The 12,764-nt window shown below is 44.3% G+C and overlaps 1 protein-coding gene across 1 annotated transcript in view; it reads left to right on the top strand.

The window, feature by feature from the left end:
• The window catches only part of PRICKLE1 (prickle planar cell polarity protein 1), a 131,343-nt gene that overhangs the window by 107,361 nt on the left and 11,218 nt on the right, over positions 1 to 12,764 (top strand). The window lies entirely within an intron of this gene.

Below are 12,764 nucleotides of genomic sequence, written 5' to 3'. Positions count from 1 at the left end.
AGAGATGACCTTAGAGCAAAGACCAGGATGGAGCGAGGGAACCAAGCCCTGTGAATTTTTGGGCTTCCTTTCTCAACTGGCCCCTAAAGTGTGATCTGCAAGCATGAATATTTCGCCTGGCTGAAACAAAAGGATGCTGGTTGGGGGCCTTGCTCTCCATTCTGCATAAGTTCACCCTTGACAAAAACAACCTCTTTCAGACCAGACTAAAGTCTGTTTCATTCAGATTGAACTCTTGGTAGAAAGCTTGCAACTGTCTCCACACTGCTTCATCACTAAAAAATGCTTACAGTGGGTAACTGTGACAGTACCTGTTGAAAACATAACAAAACGTATTTACAAGTAACTGCCCTAGAGGAAGCACGTTTACAACGGCTGACATTTGATAGTGATAAGTGCCGCTGTAGTTTGTAGTTGGAAGTGTTTTGTGGCCTGACTAATGGGTAGCTGTCCTTTAAAAGCTATTCCAAAAAGGGTCTGCCTGGCTTAATGCATTCACCTGCTGATACTCCCTTTATCATAATGACATGATATTTCAGGGTTTCATTTAAATCAGTAATTGATTGCACATTTCTCCTATAGGTAGGTAGTTGACATCTTCCCTGAGGAAGCCCAGAGTGAAGTAGGAAAAAGGAAATCTGACCTAGGTATTCATGGGTAATTTTACAGATCCACAGAGGAAAATGGTAACCTTTGAAGTCTTCCCACAAATCCCTAAACCCTAAAGTCAGAAGAGTTATACATCAGAACATTTTGGGAATCATCTTCAAAACCGGAATCCATTTGGCCAATAAAGAGTCTTATTTGAATTACAAATTGTGTTGTCTGAATCAGTGTTTCCAAACTAGTCTACCAGCAGAGCCACAACTTTTCTGTTTCTGCCCCTTTAAAAGAGTAACCAAAATAAAAAGAAGTCTTAGCTGCCTTACTTTGTAGCTGAGATAACAGAATTTGGTCACAGAGTGATTTACGTGACTGATCTATTTATGGCAACTTGTTTATGTATTTTTAAATCACACTTACAATGAGCTATTGTTCACTTGTATACTGTAGAACCATATAGGTTGCAAATCACTCCCAAGGAAGCCTGATGGCACAGGATTATTTCTTAGCTTAAAAAAAAAAAAAAAAAAGATAACAAAGGCACTGGTGACCACTTTAAATTCCTTTTATTTACTGACATTTTACAAATTGATGAAGCTCTTAAATATTGCATTTTCCCCTTCATTCTCTTGGTATTTCTCTCACCTTGTGATAAGGAGGTTATGGTAGAAACTAAAATTTGTAGTTCAGAAGAGATTAGACCTCTACTGATGATTACTAATTATCACTTTTTTTCTGGGCTTGCTTTGAGGGTATGTTTTGCTTCTCTTGATCCTTTCTGTAGACAACTGAAGCCCAGCTCCACTTTCTCTCAGTGTACCTACAAATAGCTCAGAAACAAGATTAGCTTCAGTATGGGACACTTCCTTGTGTTTGAATAATGATACTCACTTAACCTATTTGTAAAAACTCTCAATAGTGTACTTGAGTTAGTACTTCGCGTGACCTTGGCTCCTATTCTTTGCTGTTATTTACTGATAAAAATAAATCTCCTGCGCTATGCAGTAGGAATCACTACGAAATTCAGGGAAAGTCCTAAGAGAATTCATATGCTAATGAGCCCTTCCAAGTGAGAACTTGCTTAAATGTGCCATTTGCTGACATCATTGTTATGGGCAGAGTGGAGATGATTTCTTTAAGAGGTGGCCTTTCATAGTCTCCCAGCGTTTCGTGGCCCGCGCGTGCACCTGCGGGAGGGGGAAGTTTACATAAGCGTCCTAGGGTATTTGCATCTTAGCGGCTTCACTCACTGGGCTCCGGAGAATGGAGCGGGCGGGCGGCGGTAGGTGCTCGAGCGGCGAGGCTGGCCAAGTGGGTGGGTAACTTTTCGAGGAATTGTGCGCGCAGGACCTCGTGGAGACCTGCCAGGGGCACGGTCAGCAGTGACAGTTCCTGGAAAGCGGGCGGCGGCGGGAGCAGGCTGGGCAGGCGCCGCCCGCGGGCGGGAGCGGGGAGCCGGGCCGGGCTGGGATCGCCAGTCGGGAGGCAGGAGGAGGGCGGGATCGGCAGGAAACGAAATGGTTACTTTTTTTTTTTTTTTCCTACTGCGGGCTCTGATTACTTTTGAAGATCGCCGGCCCCAGGCGGGCTCCCGGCGCTGAGCGGAGACGAGTTTTTCTCCCCGCAGAGAAGGATCCTGGAAGGACGCAGAGCTAGGGCTTGGGGGATGCAGTGGCCTGGACGAGGCGACTCCAACCCGGGGGATCAGAGTCCGTCACGCCGGCAGGGACCGAAGGTCTCTGCGGAGCTGGAGGACCTTTTGTGGGATGCCTCACGGCTGCTGAGGGGCTGCCGCGGGTGAGGATCCCCGTGCTGCGCTGCCAGGGAGCTCGGCGGGGACCAGCCTGGGGGAAAGTGCGTCACGGCGGGGCGGGGGCGACCCCTCGCCCACCAGGTGGGGCCCGCTGCGAAGTAGTGGGGACCCGGTGCTCGCTGTCCCGCCCTGCTGGGGTCTCCTCCGGAAATGGGTGGGCGCGGGTGAACCGTAGGACACCCAGCCTTCTTTTCCTTCGGGAGCCCTCCGCGCCCGCTCCGGGCCGCCAGCCTCCGCCAGACGCAGAGCGGGCGGGCGGCTAGTGCGCGCCGAGGGCTCCGGGGCCGGCGCCGCGAGGGGCTGCAGGCCGCGCTCGGCCGCTGTCCAGGCCGCAGGTGGGAGCCGCTGTCTGGGTCCCAGGGCTGGATGGCAGCCGGCGGCGGGGGCTGAACGCGGGAGGGCTGCAGGGTGCGCGCCGGCTAGGGGCTTCTCGTCGGAAGCTGAGGGACAGAAGTGGGGACCCGTGGCTGCTCGGCCCCACCGTCCAGCCGCAGGGCAAGTGCCGCTCGGTGGAGGTGACGCGGCGCGAAGAGCAGCGCGAGGCTTTCTGCTGGAGGAGGGTAACGGGGAGTTCGAAGGCGACTGTTCTATGCTGAGGGACAAGGGGGAATGTTCTCTCGGGGCTTCGCGTCGGCGCCGAGGATGGGTTCCCTTGCAGCCTCTGGGTCTTGACGTCGGCCTCTGGCTCTTTGGGCCGGGGACGCAGAGAGGGACCGGTGCCGGTCGACCCACGGCCCAGGGCGCCCCCTCGCGGCCCAAGCAGCCGCCGCCGCGCGGAGCGCAGGGTTTGAGGGACCCAGGGGGCGCCGACGCCCGCTCTGAGGCGTCTCTGCTGCTGCGGCGGCGGGGATGGGGACGACCCAGGGGACCCCCTGCACCATCACTGGCAGCCCCATCAAGAATTGGCCGGCTGAGTTTTCCCGAAGTAGGGTGACATCCTTTCCTTCCCACTTCCTCCAGTCCCATTTTTAAAAGCTCGGCTGGTCCCGTTAGTCTATGTCCTTATAAGCCAGGCTATGTGTGGAATTTGTTTTTACAACTCGAGTCTTGTGACTTCTCAAACACTTTCTTGAAGTGTTTTCTCTGGAAACTTGTTTCAAATGAGTGCTGTAAGTTTCACAAAGAGGAGTGTTGTTCAGGAGCCAACAGGTGACGGGGCGAAACCTGAGTCTGTGTGTACATTGGAGTCAAGTCTGGCTGCCGTTTCCTCGGGCCACTGTTGAAAATAGAAATCCAAAAAAATCAATAGAAGACTAAGGGGAACACGATTTTGAGAAAATACCTGCATCCCCCATTATGGAAAATAATGGGCTCATTAGAGCAGCGCCTTGTGTAGTGCCCCTCGTTCCACGGCGTGCATTTTGGATTTTGTCTTCACATACCCGTGTGTGAATAACCTGACTCTAGAAGCGCCGCGCTGGCGAAGGGCCAGGCTTTGTCGTCGTATTTCCTCCTTTTGTTTCTTACTGTCATGGAATGTATTTGTGCATGAAATTAGAATGCTTTGAAAGAGTTCCACATTTCCTCTTGGAAAAATGGATAATTTCTTGACCATTGGGTGGTGCGTGACAGCCCACTCAGCTGTTGGGAAATGTACAAACTGGATGGAGGTTCACCTGGAAAATACAGAAAATACCAAAGGGCATATGGCCTAATGCCAATAATTGCTCCTATGGAGAACTTTTAGTAAAGGAATGTTTCATAAACAATGTCTTCTGATAACTTCATTATTTTTTACTTTTCAAATAAGTGAAATTGAATTGGGCTTTGTTGGCAGTGACTTTGTCTTTAGTAGACAGTAAGCACTGAATGCTCTTTGAGTGTGTGAAACCTTTAAAGAAATGACAGTTTAGTGTCTCTTTTACTATAACATTCACATCTCAATTGAAGTTAAGGACATCATAAACAAGGAAATGTGTATATCCAAAACGGTGGTATATTTTGTATTTTGAAAAGAATGGATGTGTGACATGTTTCTGTACTGCTAAATTAGTCTGTAGTTAAATTTAATTCACCTGCATTAGGTAGCCTGGGAGAATTGGAGTAGCTTTTGAATGGAGAACCCGTGATCTGTATCTTCCATGCACTAAGGCCTTGTTAACAAGCATTTTAACAAAGAAGCTGTTAAACAGTTTGTAGCCCACGGATGGGACTTAGCAGCGGGGGACACCTAGGGAATGTTGGCCTAACTGACTTCACAAATCAGTATCTGTTCTGGCTTTTGTTGATCAAAGGATTTCTAACTTCCCTGGGCATGTTCACAGAAGAAATACCTTTCATAGGGATCTTACAATGCCATGGTAGTCTTCATATAGGAACTAGAATGGGATTGCATTGGAGAAAAAATTGTAATTATGGAGAAAAAATTGTAATTAGGGATATGACCTTAGACTTCATTTTCAATGTCAGGCCCTGACAATTACTGTTTTCTATTTGCATGATTTTGATTTGGTGACTTGGTTCAAGAAAATTATGAATAATAGGAATCATACCAGACTTGATATACAGTTACAGCCTCAATATGTATCTGATTAAACTCATTCTCCTGAAATCCCTCAAATCCTCACTTCCCTTCTGAGTTGCCCTGAGGTACTTATGTATTGGTATGTCAATCACCTAATACTCAAAACTGTCTTTGGCCCAATTTCTTCCTTTCCTATTAGTTCCTTTTACTTTTCCTCCCAAGTCACCATGTGTAGGCTTGCTTAGGGACAGTGTACTAATTGGCCCCTCTTGGATTCTTTATCTTTTTCCTGACCATCACTACCATATTAATATTTAAGACCCAGAAGTATCTTGTGGCAGTCTCCATTCATGTCTTTTGCAGTTTCCCGTTGCCTGTAGTGATAACCCCACAGTTTTCTGCCTGAAATGTATAATTCTTGAAAATAGGATTCAGACACCATTGCCATCTGTTGTTGCTTCTTTGGAAGAATCTATCTTCCAGCAAAACTGTCCACTCTTCACTGCCTCTGGACCTTCATATACTGTGCTGACTTATTAAGCTCTTCATAGAAACATAGTAGTGGCTCGTTTATGTATATGTCAAGGTCAATCAAGATGATAATCCTTAGCTATCCTGGAAGCAGCATACAGACCAGTAGAAAATGAAATGATCCCCAAGTGGCCAAAATAGCATAACAAAATAATAAACTTTCTCTTTGGTTTGAATAACACCTTCTCACACTGTATGCTATCTTATTTCACCAGTGGTTACTGTGCTTATAGGAGAAGTGCTTAAGCCCTCGTCCATGCCGTAATTACTACATATACTTTTTTTTTTTTTTTTTTTTTTTTTTTTTGAGGCAGAGTCTTGCCGTATTGCCCAGGCTGGTCTCAGACTGCTGGTCTCAAGCAGTCCTCCCACTTCAGTCCCCAGGTAGCTGAGAGTATAGGCACATCCCCAGCTTCTATGTACTTTTAGACAAACTTTTTCAAAGAATAGTTACCTAATACTGGAAGCAACACATTTTAAAAGGTTTGGAGGTTGTTGGTTGTGGGCAAAAGGGAAAGGCAGGGAGAGACAAGTAGCAGGGATGACAACATGAGGGCAGGGAGAAAAACCTCCAAAAAGTTTGCTAGTTGTCATACATTTATGGGTCAGGGGCCATTCTGTTTCTTGAATCTTGAAGCTAGTGTTTACTACTGTGCTCAAAATGAAAACAAATGGTCAACCAAAGGCTTAATCACATATAATTTTTATATGTGCCACCATGGAAGAAAGCAAGGAGATGAATAATGGAAATTTTCTTTTTCTTTCTTTCTTTTTTTTTTTTTTTAGGTGGAGTTTTGCTCTTGTTGCCCAGGCTGGAGTGCAGTGGCGCGATCTTGGTTCACTGCAACCTCTGCCTCCCGGGTTCAAGCAATTCTCCTGCCTTAGCCTCCCAAGTAGTGGGATTACAGGCATGCATCACCGTGCCCAGCTAATTTTGTATTTTTAGTAGAGATGGGGTTTCACCATGTTGATCAGGCTGGTCTCGAACTCCTGACCTCAAGTAATCCACCCACCTCGGCCTCCTACAGTGCCAGGATTACAGGCATGAGCCACTGCACCTGGCCATTACATTTCTTTTTAAGATCTGGCTTTTAATGGAATAAATGTCAGTTGGCTTCTTTTGACATTCCCCAAACCATTCAATAACAACTGTAGATATAAGGATGAATTAATGAATGCAGTGAATGAATCTAGAAAGTAAATTTCACAAAGGAACCCCTCATTATATCACTGTTATATGAATGAGGCCATACTGGAATTTGGGGAACAAGCTTTACCTAAGGCAACTAGAAAAACTGCCATGCTCCACAGACCACTACACATGCTGTGTGCGAATGTGTGCACGCACACATGCTATGTGTATGTGTTGGCGGTTTTATGTGGGGACTGGTTAGAAGCTGCTTCCAAAGCAGCTGGAAATGTTGGCCAATAACTCTGCAAAATTGTCTGCTGTTCAGAAGGCTAAAGCCCTCCCAAGCTCAAAAAGAAGATGAAACTCAGGTTTTGTTATTAACATATTGTTTCAATTCCATTTGTCACTGGTTAGCTTCAAGAAAGTCTGTTTGGTCCCAGTGGAAGCAGCAATGCCAACTGGTACGTTGCAATAGGAGCTTTAATTCTTTATGGTCATGAAATTCTTTTCTGTTTTCTGTCTTTTCTATTTTTAAAAAATCAGGTCTCAAGATGTTTGTTGACTTGTCAAAGCTTTGAAGACATCAGGACCAAGTTTACTGAATGCTGAGAGTGTCAGATTCCATTTCCTAAGTCTAGCCCTTATCCTTTGGCTCAGATATTCTCTTGACAATGATGATTGAGAAGTCGTACACCTGCTAGCTGCTTGACTTTGTTACTAATGGTGAGAAATAGCTATTTAACTATTTTGAAGGAAGAGGCAAGAGAAATGACAAAGGAGGGAAATGGACTGTTGCATTTTCTATTGCATGGAATAGCCCCATGATAATCCTTGCCTTTCTAAAAAAAAAGTATCCCAGCTCTCTCGATGTGACCTTGGGCTTCTTTCTCACCTCCCTTATGACCATACCCTTCTTTTCTGTTTGACATTTGTTTCTGTACTGGACTCTGATAGTAGGCTTTTAGTCTTCAAAATAGTGTCTGCGAAGAACTCATGAACCTGCTAGAGAATTAAGTTTTAACAGCTGTTCCTTGTGCTTGACCACCCCCTCCCCTTGCCGGTGGTGGTTGCTGTTAAAAGGTTCTGTGCCCTCCACACACCTCCTTAATGGTCAGACTGTTTGGAACCTGAACAAACCCATCTCTGAAAACTGTTTTGCTTTTTTTTCTCCTGTATTATGAGGTTTACTTATATTCAAAATTATAGAGAGACACTGGAGAAATAGGATGCCTACTGATTTATTTCCAAACAGCACAGGATTGGTTAATGCATAGTTGACATTCATTTATGATTAAGGTTGCTACAACATTTTAAGACCAAGACAATAAGCCTGCCTTAGAATAGTCAAGAATACTGATGTTTTGAGCTGTGGCTAGTTAAAAGAATGTAAAAAATAGACTCTCAAATGGATCCCACAGAAGTAGAGAGGAAGAGGGAGGGAGGAGGATGATGCAAAAGCAAATGGAGCAAAATGTAAACCATTGATGAGTCTGGGTAAGGGATGTATCAGAGTTCTTTTACTATTGCAACTTTTTGGAAGTTTAAAGTGATGCCCAAATAAAATTTTACCAAAAAAATAAGTATAGAGCAGGGCCACTGTTAGTTCATCTAAGCATGGTTCTACAAAAGAAAAAAGAAGCATCATAAAAAAAAGTTTTACTCTGTCATAACCCCAACTTTGAATAGTTCTATTTCCATTATAATGCAGACTACTTTTAAACTGATTCTGCCCGTTTCATGTCATCAACCTTAAGAGACAATACCTGAAAATAAAGTTATGAACAATTTTTCTATTAGGTCTAATTTACCTGTGGTCTCATATGCTTGGCTTAAAACATGGTGTTTTGGCAGACTACACACAGCCATGGTTAGGTATCCTCAGGAACACCCTTAGCTATGACCCCGAGCAGAAGGAATGACCAGGCTCCCTTCTTCCTTCTGTGCTGCCAAAGTAAATACCATATAGTGATTTAAATGCCTGAGGAAGAGATATTGTGAGGTCACATATACATACATATGTGTGTGTGTGTGTATATATATATGATTTTGTTTGTTTGTTTGCTTTGTTTTGTTTTGTTTTGAGATGGAGTTTTGCTTTTCTTGCCCAGGCTGGAGTGCAATGGCGTGATCTCAGCTCACTGCAACCTCCACCTCCTGGCTTCAAGCGATTCTCCTTCCTCAGCCTTCCGAGTAGCTGGGATTACAGGTGTGCACCACGCCTGGATAATTTTGTATTTTTAGTAGAGACAGCTTTCTCCATGTTGGTCAGGCTGGTCTCAAACTCCTGACCTCAGGTGATCCACCCGCCTCGGCCTCCCAAAGTGCTGGGATTACAGGTGTGAGCCACTGTGCCCAGCCACAGTTTCATAATTTTTAGTGTAACTTTTTACAAGCGTAAGAACTATGTTTAGCTGCCACTGCTTTCACCTGACTGATATACTTAAGAATAGACTCTCAGGATCTCTTGGCAAGTACAAGCAATCTTTAAAAATAAAAAAAGTCAGATGCCATGGCTCACACCTTTAATCCCAGCATTTGGGGAGGCCGAGGCAGGAGGATATTTTGAGTCCAGGAATTTGAGACCAGCCTGGGCGACATAGGGAGACCCCATCTCTACAAAAATCAAAAACAAAAAACTTTGGTGTGGTGGCACATGTGCATGATCCCAGCTACTTGGGAGGCTGAGGTAGGAGGATTGCTTGGACCTGGGAGGTAGATAGGCTGCAGTGAGCCACTGCACTCCAGCTTGGGTGACAGATAAATAGGAAAAAGAAAAATCTAAATTGAAGTTTTTGTGTTATTAGGTAAAGAAGTTGCTAGAAGCCAGGTACCATGGCTCACGCCTGTAATCCTAGCAATTTGGGAGGCCAAAGCGGGCAGATCACCTGAGGTCAGGAGTTTGAGACTAGCCTGACCAACGTGGAGAAACCCCATCTCTAGTAAAAATACAAAATTAGCCGGGCGCAGTGGCTCACGCCTTTAATCGCAGCACTTTGGGAGGCCGAAGTGGGCAGATCACCTAAGGTCAGGAGTTCAAGACCAGCCTGACCAACATGGAGAAACCCCGTCTCTACTAAAAATATGAAATTAGCCGGGCATGGTGGTGCATGCCTGTAATCCTAGCTACTTGGGAGGCTGAGGCAGGAGAATTGCTTGAACCCGGGAGGCGGAGGTTGCAGTAAGACAAGATCGCGCCCAGCCTGGGCAACAAGAGCAAAACTCAAAAAAAGAAAGGAAAAGAAAAAAGAAGTTGCTAGTGATGATGTAGCGACTCTTAGCACAGCCTGGTCCCAGTGGAGGCCATGCCATAAAACTTTTGGATTTTTTTTTTTTTGAGACGAAGTTTTGCTCTCGTCACCCAGGCTGGAGTGCAGTGGTATGATCTGGACTCACTGCAACTTCCAGTTAAAGCAATTCTCCTGCCTCAGCCTCCTGAGTAGCTGAGATTACAGACACATACCACCATGCCCAGCTAATTTTTATATTTTTAGTAGATGGGGGGTTTCACTACGTTGGCCAGGCTGGTCTTGAACTCCTGACCTCAGGTGGTCTGCCTGCTTCAGCCTCCCAAAATGCTGGGATTACAGGTGTGAGCCACTGCACCCAGCCAACATTTTTTTAATGTTTGTGTTTTGATGAGCTCTGAGAACTTGCCAGTGAATGTAATGTTTTGTCATTTTAAATATTCTCTGATATAAAGGAAAAAGAAAAACTTTCCTCAGTGAATAAACTCTGAACCAAGTGCTCATGAGACCATTGAAATTTTACAATCCTTTTTGACTGTATATCCTTAAAATGCCTTCTGTGGGTGAAGTGGGCTACCCTCCGGTTGTGTCATTTTGTGTGTCTGCAGCACAGTAGCTTGGCTGATTCACCAAGAAAAGGGAATTGGCTCCATCAACACTCCCCACAGGAGGCAGCTTGGGGTTGCAGGGGTTTAGGATCACAGCCAAGACCGATCCTAAGACCACTTACTGATCTTGGACAATTGACCCTGAGGCATATTGCTCTGAGGCTCAGTTTCCCCATCTGTTAAATGAGACACCACTTACAGTGGGTTGCTTGATAGAGTGATTAAATGCTGTAACACTAATGGTACCAGCCAGGCATGGAGAAGTAAGTTAACTGTCTGCTAACAAATGAAACACAAAGCCATGCCTATAATGGAAAGGATATTGTCACTCATGGTTCCTCAGTTGGACTCTTTACTTTGTGCATGAATGACAGTCAGTCCTCAGTGTAATTTGTTGAAAGGCTGGAATGAACTTGTGCGAATTGTAAGTTTGAGATGTGGCCAGAACTTCCAGGTGATGGGGAGGAGGGGATGGTGGGATTGTGGCATGTAGTGCTAACGTTGATTTACCTTGATTAGGATAGTAATTTACTGTACATTTTTCACAAAAGGCTAATCAGGGAGTACAGCTGTAAAAGTAATTCAAATCTTCGGCAATCGGTATCTCTGTGCTAGCTTGGAAAATCCATGGCTTGTCTTAATTTGTGATGTTTTCTCTTGTTTTATAATCCAGTGGCATTTAATTTTTAGGTTCTATTGAATATTTATGGTCTTTGTAAGTCTGCAGAGCGAATACCTTAGTGTCTCCTCACTTAGCCTGATTTAGCAGGGGGCAGATGTTCGTATTTCATGATTTGGGTTAAATTGCATTGAAGGCACTCATTCTCCTGGTAGGAGTTTTAGAGTTACTAATTAAATTCTTAACCTCTGGTTCCCTTCCTTTGACATGTGGGAGTAGTTTTTTCAAAATATCCAAGACATTTTCTGACTCATTAACACATCCTTTTTTATTGAGGAATCAGAGGAATACGCCTATGTTTAGAAAGCCTTTCCTTAGTCAAGACGTGAATGAGTTGCACCTGTGTGAAATAATGCCTTGTTTAAAAGGTCATAACCTCCCAATGGTAGTGTAGGAAATGAGGTCATCTTCACTTTTTGTTCAGGGTGAATGCAAGTTAAATTTATTAGTTGGAATAATATATGTGTGGCATTGCTCCTACTGCTAATATAGATTGTAGCTATGAGGTGCTTGCCCTTCATTTGTTACAATGTTAATTTTCTCAATGTCCTATCATTTATAGAAGAAAAACCAAACATTTTAATTGGGTTTTATTTTATTTTATTTTTTTCGAGACGGAGTCTTGCTCTGTCGCCCAGACTGGAGTCCAGGGGTAAAATCTCAGCTCACTGCAACCTCCGCCTCCTGGTTTCAAGCAATTCTCCTGCCTCAGCCTCCTGAGTAGCTGGGATTACAGGCACCCACCACCACGCCTGGCTAATTTTTGTGTTTTTAGTAGAGACAGGGTTTCACCATATTGGCCAGGCTGGGCTCAAACTCCTGACCTTGTGATCCATCTGCCTCAGCCTCCCAAAGTGCTGGGATTACAGGTGTGAGCTACCTCACCCGGCCAATAATCAAATATTTTAATAGGTAGTATTTTTCAACACTCTTAGCATTTAGAGTTGAATTGAGATAGTTGCTGAAAAATGACTTAGTCTCAGGCTGAAAGTGTATGGGTTTTCACTGCCATTCCCACTTGTTTAAGCAAATGAGAACTTCTTTTTGTTTTTGACATCCTTCCTGAGATGGAAGAAGGTTTATTAAGGCAGAAGAATTTTTGGAAGTCTGACGTGTCAGTGTGTATGTGTGACTAGACTCTGGCTTTTAGCCATATGACCTTGGACAAGTCTCTTGACTTTCCTGAACCTTGTTTTCTCTAAAATGATTGAGTCGGGATAATTATATATAATTTTCTTTTTTTACACCATTTTTTTGTGGGTGAAAGGGCCAGGTATAAAAAAGCTCCATCTCTCCGTCTGGTTCTGAAAGTTCTGATATTATTATTTTTTTCTTTGTGTCCTGGGATGAGGGATGATTTTTAAGAATCAGAAGAGACAAAGAACATAAACGGTAATAGCAAAGGTCCTGGGTTGTAGGGCAGGGAATGTTGTCTTGACACTTTTATAGCCCTTCATCCAAGGAGGCTTTTTATTCAGAGGAGGATTTACATCTTTCCCTGCCCATAGCAGGCTGATGACATTTCACACATAGTAGGCACTGACTGCATAACTTTTCAGTGAATGCCTGCTTATGATGCAATTAAACATTAACAGTCACCAAGCTGGATTTTATTTTCACATAGTGCTGTATTCAGACTGTTTGTTGAAGGAACTCATTGATGAATGTCTGGCTGACTTTAGCCCTTAG

This window comes from Piliocolobus tephrosceles, chromosome 10, assembly GCF_002776525.5.
Source record: "Piliocolobus tephrosceles isolate RC106 chromosome 10, ASM277652v3, whole genome shotgun sequence".
NCBI lineage: Eukaryota > Metazoa > Chordata > Mammalia > Primates > Cercopithecidae > Piliocolobus > Piliocolobus tephrosceles.
This window is presented reverse-complemented; position numbering and strand designations above follow the sequence as displayed.